This window comes from Papio anubis, chromosome 7 (genome assembly GCF_008728515.1).
Source record: "Papio anubis isolate 15944 chromosome 7, Panubis1.0, whole genome shotgun sequence".
In the NCBI taxonomy this organism is placed as follows: domain Eukaryota; kingdom Metazoa; phylum Chordata; class Mammalia; order Primates; family Cercopithecidae; genus Papio; species Papio anubis.
In genome coordinates this window covers 63,743,368-63,761,534 of record NC_044982.1, presented here as the reverse complement: position 1 = coordinate 63,761,534, position 18,167 = coordinate 63,743,368, and the positions used below count along the sequence as shown (strand labels likewise).

The window sequence follows — 18,167 nt, the reverse complement described above, 5'->3', positions numbered from 1 at the left end:
CATTCTCCTGCCTCAGCCTCCCGAGTAGCTGGGACTACAGGCGCCTGCCACCACGCCTAGCTATTTTTTTTGTATTTTTAGTAGAGATGGGGTTTCACCCTGTTAGCCAGGATGGTCTCGATCTCCTGACCTTGTGATCTGCCCTCTTCGGCTTCCCAAAGTGCTGGGGTTACAGGCGTGAGCCACCCCACTCAGCTAAAGATATATTTTTAATATAAAAATACATGCACACAAAGTTACTCACTGGCATGTCATTTGTAATTGCAAAGTACTAGAAACAACCTGAATAGTCATACAAAGGAGAGTAGTGAAATCTATTAAAAAATAATTTAGACAATCTATCTTTCTGAACTAATATGATGATTTTTGAGGTACATTATCAAATATAGAAAAACAATGTACAAACATTGCATGTAGTATGTGACCTTTTGTGTAAGAAAGAAGAACAAGAAAATATACAGTAATTATTTTTTCTTTTTTACTTTTTGGAGATGATAAAAGAAGAAAGGGAGGAAGAAGAAAATAGAGTAAGGAAAAGAAAGAAACAAAAATGAATGAGATCATTGGTCTTATGGGTAGAAATGGCAGCATGATTGGAAAAAGAAATAAAGTAAAAGAGATGATGGAGAATGACATTTTAAAAGTGCATTATTGTATATTTATGCTTTTTAGAATAACGTACATATTTCACATACTTAAAATTTAAAATATAAATAAGCAATTGAAACTCAGCAAGTTGTGAAGGCTGTCTTAGTTTGACAGTGCTGTTACAACAAAATATCACATATTCGGTGGCCTAAACACAGAAACCTATTTTCTCATAGTTCTGGAGGCTGAAAGTACAAGATCAAGATGGTAGTGGATTTGATTTCTCCAGAGGTCTCTTTCTTTGGATTGCAGACAACTGCCTTCTCACTCTGTCCTCATATGGGCTTTTCTGTGTGCAGATGCTTCCTTGGTACCTTTATGTGTGTCCAAATTTTTACCTTCTTGTAAAGACACCAGTCAAATTGAATTAGGGCCCACCTTAGTGATCTAAATTTAACTTAAAAATCTCTTTAAAGTCCTTATCTTCAAATATAATCAAATTCTTAGGTGCTGAGAATTAGGGCTTCAACATATACATTTGGGAGGGGGGCACACCATTCACCCCATAACAGGACCCCCACTGATATAAATTAACAAATGAACAACATATTGAAAAAAATTGAATAAATGGCATAATTACAATTGAAAAAGGATCGGAAGAAAAGCACAAACAATTTTTGGACCAGGCGTGGTGGCTCATGCCTGTATTCCCCATACATTTGGAGGCTGAGGTGATGGCTTGAGCCCAGGAATTTGAGACCAGCCTGGGAAACACTGTGAAACCCTGTCTCCAACAAAAATACAAAAATTTGCCGGGGGTGTTGGTGCACACCTGTATTCCTGCTACTTGGGAAACTGAGGTGGGAGAATGGTTTGAGCCTGGGATGCGGAGGTTGCAGTGAGCTGAGGTTGTGCCATTGCACTCCAACCTGGGTTAAAGAGCAAGACTCTGTCTCAAATATTTATATATACACACATGTGTGTATATGTATACATACTCTAATATATTATATATACATATACATATAGTATATATACATATACATACATACATATACATATGTGTGTGTATATATACACTCTAAGACTAACAACAATACTATACACAATGTGGGATTCTGATGCATAATTTGTTTTTATAGAAGTATGTGTTAGAAATGTTAAAAATTATTTTGTACCTTTTCTAGAATTGAGAAAATAAGTAAATATATCAATGATAATGGGAGCCAGGTTTCTCACATTGAGAGAATGGAGTTACAAATAAACAGAGTAGGCTAGAATAAATTCTGTAGATTGGATTGGGATTTGAGTTATCAGTGTAAACTCACAGGGAGATTGACATAGAAATAGATATAAATGTATTTACATGTATAAAAGCATATACTGTATTTCTTTAACTAGCATCGTGTTACCCATAAAGAATATCATGTCTTTGCAAATAATGAAAAGGTATTCACACCTGAAGAAAAAAGCGTGACCTAGAACTGAGCAAGAAAATGATGAGCCTTTAAGAGACATGAATAGCATAGGGTACAATTTACTTTGAAACAAGTCTAGAAGTCATAAATATCAACCCAATCGGATTAAAGTCTACGTACTTGGTATCGAGAGGAAAGTCATACTTAAATAAATAAAAATGTGACTTAACACCCAAAATGAATTTTTGTTGTAAAAGTCAACATCAAAAATCTAACATAATTTTTAAAGCAAGGAAAATACAGTGATTACAAAATAATATTTCCTGTTGTCAATATAGAGAGAATGTAAAAATTTGAAAATGTATGCTACAGATGATACTTCTTTTTAATTGATAAGGCTTTCAAAGCATCTCATTTGAAAAAAAATTAAATTTCAAAACACTTGAAAACTTAATTCAGTGCAATTTTAGATCTCATTTCTCTTTTCCCTCAGGGTGACATCTGTGTTCTGAAAAGGTTATTCAACGCCAGATTTTTTTTAGATGGGGGCAGGATTAGGCATCTGGTCTTCAATTTTTGGTGCTCCAAGGTTAATTTAATAGTGTTTCTTATGCTTGTAACACTTTGGAAAAGCCAAAACAACTCCTCACTCATATTCCAATAATTAAAATCACAAAAGCCAAAAATACAGACTGGGGCACATAAGAATCCCCTGGAAACAAATCAGGCCAATTATCACAGCAAATTTACTGCCAGCAAGCAATCAAAAAGCCACAGCTCTACCAACTCTCAGAATTTTCTATTCCTTTTTCTAATTTTCTATCCAGTATTATAACTGTTTAAATTACTAACCGTTTCTGAGGGATTAGGTTGGTATGGCCATTTATTAATGAAGAAGATGGAATATATGGTTTTTCAGAATTAGTAGCTGAATCAGAGGGAGATTACTTATTAAAAATAAAATCCTGAAGATAAAAGAGTAGAGTACTGGAAAAATTGTTTGAGAGTCAATGTCTAAACTTCTGGGAAGAAAGGGTAAGTAGCAGTTTTTTGAAGAGCTAAAATAGGTACTGAACTACAGGTAAAAGCTTCAGTGGTTCTGTTCTGGAATAATGAGAATGGAATAATATCGATCAAAAATAAATCAGGTGTATCAGAGAAGTGTTTTTGAGATGACTTTTACATCCTGACAAGGGTATAGTGGTCTGATATCTTTCATCATTTTTATCCCAGTTGACATTTCTATGATGATATCACCTCCTACTCATGTATTTTTCCTACTTATAACCTTTCTATGGAGAGACTTGTGTGTTTTTATTACTGTTATGGAAATTCCAAAGAGACTTTTTTCCATCTAACTTTGTTAATATGCATGAATTTGAAAATAGCTGCTGTTTAACTGATGGTGATAATGTGAGCTGACGTTAATCAATTGAGGTTATGGCTCTTATGTCTGGGTGCTAAGCAGCCTGACACTTCTGAGTTATCTGGCGTGAAGTAATTATTTTCTCAGAAGATCTTATCATTGCTGATCAAGTATGAGCTCCAACCAAGGTAAATATACCCTATTGCTGTTTATTTCTTCCAGCTGACATTCTGGCTGTTAGCATAATGAGAAAAAAAACATACTATGTACAATGATGTACAACTTTGTAACAGATTTTTTTTTTTTTTTTAAATTTTGGAAACCCCTTTTCGTCTTTACTATCTTCAGTTTCCTTAAACACTTACAAATAGAAATTTTATTTCTTTACATGAGCTGCAAAACCCAGCATGTGTTCATATTTCACTGAAGAATCCCTAACAAACCCCAGTATCTGCAAATGTAATTTGCAAAGTTGGCACCTTATTTTTCCCCAGTTAGCATTTTCTTTAGCTTCTGCAACATTTAGGTTTATAGAAATGTATCTAATATCTAAACTTTATAGTACATGCACCAGAAATGTTTTGTTTCTCTTTCATGCTTTTAAAAAATATATGTTATTAAATAGAGTGATGGTTTAACTGTAACACTGAGTCAGAGTTTTCCATGCTTGAGTTTTCTGAAATGATCCAAGTCAGCATTTTTTAAAGTAGAAACATTTACAACTTGTGAAGTACGATTTGATAAAAGACATGCTGATATGCTAGAAGTTAATGCAGCTTCCTGAGGTGCCGAACTTATTCAAACGAAGGAACTGATGCACAAGAAGAATCTTACCCAACAATCTCATATTTAAGGTTAATAGACTAAAGTATACTAGAATCTGAGGAAGAAAATGAATTTAAAAATCACATAGGTTGGCTAAGTCATACTTTCTGATCCTTAAGTGTTTATAGTGGGAACTAGGGACAAAAGTGCACCATATGTGAAGAACTGCTGACAGAGAGACAATCTTTTATCATTAAAACAAAGGTTAAATAAAGATTAAACTCAGAACAGCAGCAAAAGCTCTGGAGGCTTTGTGACGGCAAGATGCCCAGATGTTCTTCCTATCGTTTCAGCTGGCAAGTGAGCAAAGGTGAGGGAGGTCAAGTGAGTAGGCGGCTGATAGTAGGGAAGATGATGGCACAGTCATCCGTTATTCTTGTAGAGTCTGAGAGTAGAACTGCTTCTGCTGGCACGTTAATTAATAATTCCTTCTACATATTTCAAAGTCTTATTGAAATTTGTTGGATTCTCCTTATGTTCATGTGATCCCAATAGTGCCCTTTTTATTCACCCTACCTCTATACAATAGTTTTAGTTACATTCAGAACAAAACAATGGGGTTTTCAAACAAAATTAGGAGAAAATTGTTTTCATGATTTTCATATGTACAAGTATTTGGTTGGTACAAAAGTAATTGCAGTTTTTGCAATTAAATGGCGAAAACTGTAATTACTTTTGACCAATCTACAATTTGGCAATATGGTTGTTATTAAATTATGTTGTATAATAATCTAAGAATATAATAATAAATATTCCAATAAAGCAGGGATTCTAAGGCTTTTCCTGATGAACAATTTTTATTTTCACACTTGTAGGATTACCATCATCATATTGAAGTGTTAGTGATCCACAAACACTTGCATTCTGGCCTCGTTCCTTCTGCTGATGATCTCAGATTCAGTACTAATTAGAAGAGGGGCCATGGTAGATAAGGAAATAATGTGGGTTTTTTATTATCAACTTGTGCAATATTTTGTAGTCTGTATGTTTTGTTTTCTGATCAAGTCACCCTCAGGAACAAAGATCAATTTGACTGACAATCAAATGGGAAATTAGCACTACTGTATTTTTGTTTCTGTGTTCTCAAGTTCACAGGCAATTTCTTCAGACTTTATGTCAACTTAGACTGTCTAGAAAAAAAGTTTGCAAATCCAATATATTTTGAGTTTCTTAAACTCCACTCAATAATTTTAATTCAAAATGATCATGGACTGTACTAAAAATACTAGTCACTGCTTATTCAATTACATTATTTTTATAAGTGATGTTTCCCCATCCATGATTGCTCCAAAGGGCTAGACCCTGAGTGACAATGTTTGAACTAACAGGTGATCTTGCCTTTTGGTCTACACTTGATAAAACCAGAGATGAACACAAACTCCAGCTGATTCAGTCAAGTGTGTGTGTGTGTGGCGGGGGGGGGGGGGTTGTGTGTGTGCGTGTGTGTGTGAGAAAGAGAGAGAATCAAGATACTTAAAAAATGCGTCAGTTTTCACATTATTGAGGTGACATTTGGAGCCAGGGCAAATCAAAACTATGCCCAATTGAGATTAGAAGGGAAGGGAAACTAAAAGCTGGTCCATACATTAAAGAAGAGAAAATGTGCAGAGATGCAGATAACAAAGACTATGGACTTGAGGAAGCGCATGTGCACCCAAACACAATGTGAATAGGTGGACACAGAGAGGGGCGTGGGTAGAGAGAGACAGTGGAAGCTAGAAAAACAAGGTTTAGAGACAAAGGCAAAAACTGAGACAAGAGTTAAAAAAAGAGAGAGAGAGACAGAATCTGGAGCAGAAGGAAGTGAAAAGAGGAAGATAAATAGTGAATGACATTCCTATTTCTCTGAATAACAACTACAGTCACTTCAATCATATCAGATGATATTCCTTATCTTCCTCCATTCAGATACTTAATCTAAGTTTCAATCCTTCAGGAATGCTGCGAACGCCAACCCCTCTGAGGTTCCTCTTCCTCACAGCATCAAAACACTATTCCAGGGGTTGGGGTGGGGGGTGCAATAATGACAAGAGTTTCTATTTCACATGCTAGGGGAAAACCTGTGAAAATGTCAATTATTTTGAGATCTTTGGAATGTTATATTTTTCTCAGGTACTTTTGCTTCCTGTCTGCTGAATTCTTCATCTTACCTCCGGTTTCTTCAACCTTCTTTCTTTAAACCATGTTGCTGTAAGCATGAAATACGGGCTCTATTTTGTTTGTTTGTTTGTTTTTCAATTTAGTCAAAGCAATGTAACAAAAGATTGTATTGTTTAACATGGGTTGTTGAAATAATTAGAGATTACAGCATAAAGCAATGTAGGTTGCATTTTACAACTGCATAAAGAGACAACTCAGTGGTCATTTTCCTCAGACTTATTTTTGCAGTCTGGATTTCCTCTTTAACAATCATACCTCCAAACTTCTCACTATAATTTTGAGTCCTTTTTCCACCAAGACTACGGGCTTTTTCTCTCTAATTTTCCCTAGGCTATATGACATTTCATTCTCTAGGCTACTCCCAGAAGACTTCAAATTTCCCCACTTTATTTTGCAGAACAAAACATTTGGATAACTTGTACTTAGTATAACTTAAAATCACTACTTTTGATATGCCTGTAAGGGCAACTTCTGCAGTACCCATAATTATTTTTTCTGACCCTAAATTCATCTAGAGTATTAATCTCTTTGTTCTCAGTGCTGTCAGTTTTAAATCCCCCTTCAAAGATTTTCTCAAACAGCCTGGCAGCAAAATATAATTATAACTTCTGTTAGCCAGAGTGGAAACCTCAGAATTCCTAAGGAAGGGATGTTAATGTGACTCTTGGGAGAGTTGCAAAAATAATTTTGAGGAATACAACCGTCTTTCAAGATAGGTAGCAACTTAATACCATAAATATATACATATTTTATTACAGAGACTTGAAAAAAATAAATCGACTTATTTGAGAATATTCATTAATAAATATATACAGTTAAACAAGAGACAATGGTTTCTAATTAGATTCGCTATGTGAATACTAATGAGAATGAACATTGACAGAAACCTGTTTATAGTATTTTGGTTGAACTCTTCCTGACTTAGTTATGTTTACACATTAGTTACTACGTTATGTGGTTTGTATCCAAAATGAATGACTTTTAAAATTGTAACCACACATAGATTGTATATAGTTATCTCATAATTATTTTAATATCTTTAATATGAATATGTTATATATTCTAGAAAAATTAAGCTCATAGCTACCAGGATATTTCAGAATGCACTTATCTTAAAATTTATTGCTTTCTGCCAAAAAAAAAAAAAAAAAAAAAGGAATCTGTTTTTTCAGGGTAATTTTATGTACCTAAGCTTTTTAAAAGACAGCATGTAAGAAAATTTTCATCATTCTTGAAACTACCAATATTTTATTTTGAAAACTCTATCTGAATTTACACATTTGATACATGAGTAGTCACACTTCCATGTTAGAAACACCAAGTAAATGTGGCTTAGCCTTATCCCTCAGTGACATGGAAACATTTGTCATTGAGTTGAAACCCTTTGATTCTGCCATTTGTGATATCAAGAATCTTGTTCATGGTATTTTAAGTCAGAAGATAGTTTCTCTCTCTCTCTCTCTCTCTCTCTAACTGGCATTTGGGAATATTTGATATGTAAAGCTGCAGGTAAGAATGTTGGACTTGACTGAATATGCCATTTCATTAACTCAAATGAAATCCAAGTTTCAAAATTAACACTAAATGCTGACAATAATACCAAATTTTTATTTTCAGATCAACACTTTATTTCTTCTACCTTCAGGTGCAAATACATTTTATAATTTTAGTTCATAACTTTAATTTTACTTTCAGATGCTCAGAAGAAGCATTTAAATTATAATAAGCATACTTCCTCTATACACAGAGATGATATCAAATTACGATCAAAAATTTAAGGTTTTGCTTTTCATAAAAATGTTATATATTTTTATGGCATAACTGTCCATTCAATTTTGTATACTGTTTTTCTGACAGCTGGCTGGTTGACTAGTTTTCTTATTTTTTTGTTTATTTTCTTGCTTTACTTAGCCATGACTCATGATTCTGTTAATCTAATTTTCTAAAATTTAAGCATTCCAAATGTTTCTTACTTTTCTTTTCACCCATAAACCCAATGAACTCATGATCTTATGATATTTCTAGATCCAAGCATTTCCTATTTTTCTTTTCACCCATGAACCCAATGAACTCATGATCCTATGATATTTCTAGAAATCATAAATACCCCAAATCGCATATTTCTAATTCCCCTTTATTAAATTAAACAATAAATCATAATATACACATAATATGTCTATAAAAAGAAATTAAGATAACATTTTAAAACATTGAAAGTTTATAATCAACAATGGACATTGTAAAATTGTTTTAATAATTTTAACTGTAATTTTATATCTGAAAATGTGAAGATTAATAGGATAAAATATAAAATAATCAATGATTTCAATGAGTGTTACCATGAAATAGACATATAACACTGGTGATTTCACATAGCTGGCACAGTGTTCCTTCTTTTGACTTTCTGACCATGTAGAAGAACCAGTAAAGGATGACAAACATATCATGGATTCTGCCTTAGAGAACAATGACTTTTAGGCATTTTTTATGAATATAACCCTCTTTAAAATTACAGAAATTACAGAGTATAAATCCAAAGCCAATATAATTTCACACATGTTCTATTTAATTAATAGACCATAACTACTGAAGATGTCATTTGCCAAATTAAATTCTGACATTCACTTTCCCTCTTTGTATTAATATATGTTAAAGGAGCCATTAAATTCTACAAGGTTATTTTCATTGATTTGAATATTTATACCAGCCTTACCCTTTTTGTCTATAAGCCTGCTTGGATCTGCTGGAAAGATTTCTGACCCATGTTCAGTTAATGCCAATCCCCTTATATTTTGTCTTTATTGAGCAAAACATCTTTCTTAACATATTCAAAATAACATTTATTCAAAATAATGTTTATTTTGGTGGCCTGTTCTCTGCCTGAAATGTCATGAGAAGTCTAAGATTTTAATTCCTTTTTCTAAAATCCCAGTCATAGTAGTTCAAATTTTCATAATGTGTACACGCTCATATTACATGACTAATTCTTTTTCAACTTTTACAAAAGTTTCACCTGTTACTCAGTGAATTTTTTATGCTTGGTAGATTCCTTCATAATTTATTTGTGCTTTTTTGTATTTATATTGTTATTTTTTTTCCAAATATTTCTTATCTGCAACTGGTCGAATCCTTGAATGCAGAACCTGTGGATATTGAAGGCCAAATATATATCAAAATTGAGTTTTATATAAATTTGTATTTTATAGTTTTTAATAGACTAAGCAAGATTTAAATCAATTTTCTCAGCACATAATGTGAATGAATTTTTTAAGCTACATATATCAATAGTAAATAATATTTTAAATAATTTTTGCTGTTTTGTCTTGATTTTAAAAGAAGTAGGTGAGGTGAACTAATACTGTATTATAAACACCATGGAGTACAATTTCTGTTAAGGAATTCAGACTCAGTTATTTTTTTATGCTCCCTGCTGGTAGTCGAATGAGCTTTTTGTAACTGGGCAAATGTCACTGAGGTAGAAAAATGAAACAAACTTTTAAATCTACACAAAGATTGTGATTTCACAAGCATATCAAATTGTAGCATTGATATGATTCCCAAAGACCAGTGCCAGAGTCACCAATATCATATTTTTTTCAGTAATCTAGGAGATCTAATTGGCTAAAGAATCAGTCCTATAGAGGGAGAAAGGTAAGGACTGAAAAAAAAATTAACATGAAAGCTACCCCTTTATTATTAGATTCAGGAAACTAGCTGATATAGTTTGAATGTTGTCCCTGCCAAATCGCATGTTGAATTGTAATCCCCAGTGTTAAAAATGACGTCTAGTGGGAGGTTTCTGGGTCATGGGAGCGGATCTCTCACCATTTCATGTTGTCCTTGAGACAGTGAATGAGTTATTGTGAGATCTGGTTGTTTAGGCATCACTTTTGCCCGATTCTACTTCTTGCTCCTACTCTTGCCGTGTGACTATCCTGATCCTTTTTGGACTTCCCCCTGAGGCCTCCCCAGAAGCTGAGCAGATGCCAGTACCATCCTCCCTATACAGCACGTAGAATAGTGAGTCAATCTCTTTTTGTTATAAACTACCCAGCCTCAGATATTTTTTATAGCATGGAAGAATGGCCTAACACATATGCACTCATAAGAATCCGAGATATTTAATCAATGAAGTTGAATATAAAGTAAATATGTGAAACATCCTAAGGAGATAACTTTCCAGAACACTGCAATACTGGTTAAATCGGGGTTGGGGGCCGGAGCGGGGGACGGGGAAGGAGTCTGTCTTGAATGCCCAGAGCCCAAAGTCTTTTCTCTTGTGCTATAAAGCAGGTTCCACAGTCCACATCTGACACCAAAACCTTCCATCATAAAGAAGTCTTCAGATTTTTGTTCTTTCTTCCTCTAAAATAGTTTTTAGACCTTAAACATAGTGCATAAATAGACCAGGGCTTTTTCACAAAATGCAATAGAAGGTTTTCAATATTGGTATCTCTTTGTTGCATTCTGTATCTTTCTCTATTATAATGACCTTCTCTTTTCTTCAGAGATGTACAACAGTACTCTGCTGTTCAACATTTGGAAAGGTTGATGTTTTTCTTTCAAAGAATAATATCTGATACATAATAATTCTAATAACATAATACAAATGACAGTAATGTATAGTTACCTTAAAAAGAAACTTGGTGAAAAAATTCAAAGTTGAAGTTTTAAAGTATTTAAGTAAACCCATGAAGTATTTTGTAAAATTTTATCTAACACTAAAATAAAATGATGCCAAAATAAAACTGAAATAAAGATAACATTTGTAATATATAATTAATTATAACTATAGAGATAACTTATCAGTAATCACCTTGAGTTGGCGCTGCAGGATAAAGACAATGTTTTGATACTCTAACATGCCTGAATGACTGTGCATGTTTGTATTAGGCCATTCTCACACACCTATGAAGAAATACCTGAGACTGGGTAATTCATAAAGATAGGAGGGTTAATTGACTCACAGTTCAGCATGGCTGAAGAGGCCTCAGAAAACTTACAATCACGGTAGAGGGCACCTTTTCAGAGGGCAAGAGAGAGAATGAGGGTGGTATATTTTCACATGGAATACTATGTAGCCATAAAAAAGAACAAGATTATGTCTTTTGCAGAAACATGGATGGAGTTGGCAGCCATTACCCTAAGCAAATTAATTCAGAAACAGAAAACCAATACTGCACTTATAAGTGGGAGCTAAACAATGAGAACACATAGACACTAAGAAGAGAACCAGAGACACTGAGGTGTAGTTGAGGGTGGAGAGTCGGAAGAGGGAGAGTATCAGAGAAAATATCAATCAGTTTCTATGCTTATTACCTGGGTGGCAAAATAAATCTGTACACCAAACCTCCATGACACACAGTTTACTTATATAACAGATCTCCACATGTACTCCTGAACCTAAAATAAAAGTTAAAAAAAGACTCTTTGATATTGATTAATAGAAACAATATATAAAATCAGTATTGATTTGACAATATGTTCAATGTAGAAACAATCATTAAGACTTAGGAAAGACACTTACAAAACTGATTTTCAAAGAAAATGCCAGGACAATTAAATGGGTACAACAATGTCTTTTGAACAAATAGTGCTGGAAATTGATATCATTATGGAAATACAGAGCATGAATGCCTACCTCATACCACACCCAAAAATTAACTCAAATGAATCATAGGTAAACTCATAAAAGTTAAGACTATAAAAACTCTTACAGCATGTAGAATCAAATTTGGGCAGCCTTTCTTGAATGGGGCACAAAAAGGATAAGCCATTAAATAAAATACTGATACATTAGAGTTAATGAAAATGTAAAACTTTTGTTCCCTAAAAAAATTATAATATTAAGAAAATAAAAAGTGAAGAATCAAAATGGCAGAAAATATTCATAGTGCATATGTTTGATCAAAGCCTTATCTTCAGGATTTATAAATCAATCTTGTAATCCATTAGTAAGAAATAATCACTACTTCCCACTCCACAAAAGAAAAGACATACAAATGGTCAATAAACAAAAATGTTTTCAATCTTATTCATTAATCATCAAGAAAATATGAATTTATGAATTAAATCCACCATGAGATATTAGTACCAATCAATTAGAATGCCTAATTTTTAATTTTATTTTTGTTTCATTTTTTATTGACACAAATAGTTGCACATATTTGTGGGGTATGGTGTGATGTTTCAATATGTGTGTATACTGTGTAATGATCAAATAATGGTAATTAGCAAATCCATCACCTTCCAACATTTATAATTTCTTTGTAGTGAGGACATTCTTCTAGCTATTTTGAAATATAAAATATATCATTGTTAACTATAGTTACCCTGTTGTGCCATACAACAACGTAATTTATATTTTCTTCTATCTATAACTTTGTATGCTTTAGCCAACTTCTCATTCTGTCTTTCCTTCCCCCTCCCCTGGCTCCAGTAACCACAAGTGAGATCATGAGGTATTTTTCTTTCTGTTTCTGGCTTATTTCACTTAACATAATGTCCTCCAGTTTCATCCATGTTATTGCAAGTGATAGGATTTCATTATTTTTTGTGACTGAATAGTGTTCCATTGTGTATATATAACACCTTTTCTTTATCCATTCATATGTTGATAGACACAAGTTGATTCCATATCTTGCCTGTTTTGAACAGTGCTGTAATAAACAGGAGAATGAAGCTATATCTTCAAACATACTGATTTCACTTCTTTTAGATATATACTCACTAGTGGGATTTCTCAATCACATGATAGTTCTCTTTTAAATTATTTGAGGAATCTCCATATTACTTTATAATGGCTGTATTAACTTACCTTCCCATCAACAACAGTATATAAGGATTCCTTTTTTTCACATCCTTTCCAGCAATGGCTAAAATTTGAAATACAAGAAATATCAAATGATGGTGAAGATGTGGAGCAACTGGAATGTTCATACATTGTTGTTGAGAATATAAAATAGTGCTACTTAGGACAATGTTTTTTTGATTCCTCAAATGTTAATCATATGACTCCACCATTTGATTCCTCAAATGTTCATGTTATGACTCAGCCATCCACTCCTAGTTTTTTAGCATATTCCCAGAAACATATAAGCACAAATATTAACAAATTTATTTGTAATAATCTGGAATCAACAAATACACTGGAATCAACAAAAATCTTTATCAAAAACTCAATGATACACCATCAATCAATCTATGAAAGTGCATAGGTAGCATTTAGCACCATCATAAATCTTAATTTCTTTGTAGCACTTATTTTCTAAAATTAGCTTATTTGTTTTGCAGTTTTTTGAATTCTCTGGGAGAATGTTAACTCTTCAGGATTTATGCCTTGTTGTGTTCTTATTTATCAAGCTCCTAAGGCAGTACTTGTTGACACATAGTACTTTTACAAAAATTAGTTTAAGTGCATGAACAAATACTTTATATCTATCATTTTGTTTGATGATAATTTTGTTGTTTTTCTTCTAATTGAACAGAATTGTGTTCTAAGCAGCTGTATTGCCTGGGAAGGATATTTTCTCAATAAGCAACACAATATTTTCAAGTGAGTTGAATTAATCTCAAGATAGATTTAGTGCCTTAACAAAGCTTTATTACCAATTTGCTAAAAGTTGACTCTTCCAAGCATTATCTTCATTTACATTCTTTTCTCATTTTCTACTCATTACTATATTAGTAATTGCCAAAAGCTGAGGTTTTCAAGAAAACAATGTGCTGTTAAAGACTGAATATTTAATAAAGAAAATATATTTATTTAGCAAATTACACAGCAAGAAACCTGTTTCTTGACAAAAATTCTTTATAGCTTAAACACATTTTATGTGTACTATATAAAAATTCACAGCATTAAAAATATAATCATATCTACATTAGAAAACTATAGAAATAAGTTACCTATTTTGTGCCTAATTGCATCTATATAACATTTTGATAATTATTATTTCTCATCATAAAATACCAATTAATAAGATTGTGAGTTCAAAAAAATGTGAAAGGTGTTATGATGTAGATTTAAATGGAATACTTGGCATAAAAGGTCACTTTCACTGTGTTCCTGAAATAATAGTTTATTACTTAAACCCAAAATGATATATGGAATTTTATTTTGCAATTTCATTTTAACTATTTAAATGTTCTTCTGTTAACACTACCTCTATACAATAAACTTTTTTTGGAGACTAATATCTGTTTTTACATTTCCTTTAAAAATACATAAATGTTTCCAGTCATATTTATGCTAACATCGTGTTCTTCCTATTGTCTTTGTACTGCTTTAGGAATTATTCAAAAAATGACAATTTTGATATCAATAGTGCCACCTCTGACAAATACAGATGTTTTCCAACTTATGTCAGGATTACATCCTGATAAACACATTTTAAATTGAAAATATTGTCAATTCTATGTATTCAAAGGACAATATAGTCAAGACTGTGGATTGTAAAAGTCCTAAATTATGTGATGGCCATTACTAGTTTGTCGCCTTCATGCTGGGCAATTATGTTGAGATTTATATCAAGATTAATTGCCTTCCTTTTCTTTTCACCAGAAGCAGAAAACACAAAAGAACACTTGTAGACGTGATGTAATATACAAACTCAAAACACAATATCAAAAACATGTCGGTACACAGTACACTGTAGAGTATTGGTTGTTTACCCTCCCGATTGAATGTTTAACTGGGATCCTTGCTGCTGTTGCCTCCCACCATCGTGACAGAATATCATATCACATATCGCTAGCCTTGGAAAAGATCAAAATTTAAAATTTAAAGTACAGTTTCTACCGAATGCATATCGCTTTCACCATTGTAATGTGAAACAATTATAAATCAAACCATGATAATTTGGAGACCATCTGTACTTTCTGCTTTGTAAGAATTTAAACTAATGCATTTCAGTAATTATCTCATATTTTCTATAAAAGTACCTAGGAATTTACAAGATAAAATGATTGAAATGATCATTTCACACCATTACACCATTTTGCATTTTGTCTTGGCAATATCTAATTTCTGTACATTATTCTTTTAAGATTTAAGTGATTATATTATTCTTATCTGTTTAGAATGGAGTTCAATGAAATTGTAGAATTTCATTGAAATCAATTCTACTTTTAATATATTTTTCTATTTCTTAGCAGAGTGAGTGATCTAACTTTTAAAATCTATTTTTAAATTTCTCCAGCATTATTGAGGTAAAATTAACAAATAGAAACTGTATATTCTTAAAGTGTGCAACTTAATATTTTGATATATATACAAATTTTGAAATGATCAGCACAATCAAGCAAATTAACAATACCCATCACCTCACATAGCTGCCATTTTCTTTCTATTTCTCTCTTCCTTTCTTTAGTTGCTGTGGTGAAAATACTTAAGAGCCAGTGTCTTATCAAGTTTCAAGTTTAGAAGACATCACTGGTAATCATGGTCTTCATGTCATACATTAGCTCTGCAGAACTCATTCAACTTGCATAACTGGAACTTTGTACCATCTGACCAACATCATCTCATTTCCCCCTGGTTCCTGCTTCTGGCAACTGCCATTCCATTCTATGCTATGTGTTTGACTACTTTAGATTCCACATATAAGTGAGATCATGTAGTATTTGTCTTTCTGTGTCTGGCTTATTTCACTGAGCATAATGCACATGAATGAATCTAGAGGATGTTATGCTGAGCGATGTCATTTTTTTAAGCCCAAATTCAGTAGTTTCACATGGTAACCGGTAAGTGAGAAAACATAACAATGTTTTACTTTTCTGTTAGAATGTTTTACTAAAGATTGTTTAAGAAATCCTTGCCATCTTATAAGTTTTTTTTAAGAAATGTATTTATTTTTACAGCTTTTAACAAGATATAAAAGTATTATCAATTCAGTAATATGAATATCTCAGAATTAAAGTCTTATAGTTTATTTTTAATATGTATCACTATTTGTAGTGACTAAAAACTATCTTTTTATACAACATTTCTGTAATTTACAAAAGCTATTTTCTTCCACCAATATCAATTCCTTATTCTAATTATACTCCAGGTACAGACATTGTTTTCACAATTCTGTATGAACTAGATTTCCTAATATATGTTTACATTTTAGCCTTTCAAAATACATTTTAGGGATACATTGGTAACTTTGCTTCTTAAATGTGAGTTAGAACCACCTGAGAGGCTTTTGAAAAAAATACTGACTTTGAGGCACTTTCCTAGACAAAAATTCAGAGTCTGCCAGCGAGCCCAAGGCATTAACAGTTTTTAAATTCCTCAGGTGATTCTACCATGAACATAGTCTTGAGAATCACTGCCACAGAACAGTACTAATCAACACTTAACATGCACAGGAATCACATGGGCATCTTGTTTAAAATACAGGTTTTGATTTAGTAGGTCTAGGGTTGGGCCAGAGATTTTGCATTTTCTAAACAGTTTGTAGTAGATGCTGTTGCTGCTAATCCATAAATGACATTTGACATAGCAAGAGCACAGAACATAGAGAGCTGCTGAGAAGGAAGTTTGTGGTCTTTAAGCAATCTTTTAAAAATGGAAGAGAAAACGAGACAAAGGAATAAACATCTAGCAGTTGGAAGAGACACGAACACTCTTTAAAAAAACTGATCAGTATTAGTCTTTGTATTTACCAACTATATATAGTTAATGAATGTTTACTCTATGTAGAGGTTAATTATATTATTTTAATTATCCTTCAGTTTATTTTTTTAATGTGTACGACAAAGCTCTTGAAAAAATCAGTTCTGTCATAAAGAATTCTTGCTCACATTCATTTTATCCCTTTATTAATTTCTAGAAGAAATTAGTGTAAAAGATAAGTGTAAAAGATAAACGCATAGTGAAGAAGCCCCTGTTTACATCGACAGTGACTTACCCGGTTGTTCATATTTACTGCTTTCTGAGTCCAGCTTTTCTCTGTGTCACAATAGAACCATCTCCAACTGGGCAGCTGGTGAGTACTGCATATATAGCTCCCAGGGGGAATGAAGCAGGTGAGGAGACTGAAAAGTGAGTGGTTAGCTGGCGAAAGGAAGAGGCAGTTCTTGGCTCAGATTCAGAATTTATTTGAACATAGAGACTTATTCCATAAGCATGCTTAGATGGAAATGGTTGCCACCTGCCCCTATTCCCACGGGCTATTTTTTTCTGCTGCCTAGTAATTTTATAGTTCACAAGGCTATTAATGTCTGCAATATTAAGAATATGGAGACATGCCCTTGCTGTCCAGATGGTGGCTTATGGACATCAGGTACAGTACATTTAGACTGGCAGAATTCCCTGCTTGGCAGTCAGGGCTCCATATACATTTGCTGCTGTTCAGTGGCAACTGCCCCAGACATAATGAGATCAGCACATCCCATAAATACCTGAAAGGTTTTCGTATAAAAATGTCAAGATGGATTTAGTTTTATATAGAATAACATATTACAAGAGAAATATATTCATTTTCTATGATAAAAAGTGGAATTGGTATAATGTGAGTAGCCAAAATGTTGAAATTATAATAAAAGTTTATATCTTTTCCTTCATATTATTGTGTGTGTGTGTTTCTGTGCGTGTATAGTACTTAGCTGTAACTTAGACATAGTTATATATATGGAGACATTTATATTTGTGAATTTATATTTATACATGTTTTATAATATGTTATAAAAATATATATTATTTTATGAGGGTCCTCAGAAAGCTTGTGGAAAGATGGATTTAAAAGATAAAAATAAAAAAACCCAAAACTTTATTTCTCAATCTAAATTCCATCAAGGTCAAGATGTTCCCAAACCAAATAGGT

The 18,167-nt window shown here is 32.8% G+C and overlaps 1 long non-coding RNA gene across 1 annotated transcript in view; it reads right to left on the bottom strand.

Moving 5' to 3' along the window:
* Nucleotides 1-17,330, bottom strand: part of LOC108587042 — a 28,940-nt gene extending 11,610 nt beyond the window's left edge. The window contains exon 1 of the long non-coding RNA XR_002523345.2: nucleotides 17,253-17,330. This is a non-coding gene — a long non-coding RNA (uncharacterized LOC108587042). The remainder of the gene's footprint in view (nucleotides 1-17,252) is intronic.
* Between the last annotated feature and the right edge of the window lie 837 nt (nucleotides 17,331-18,167).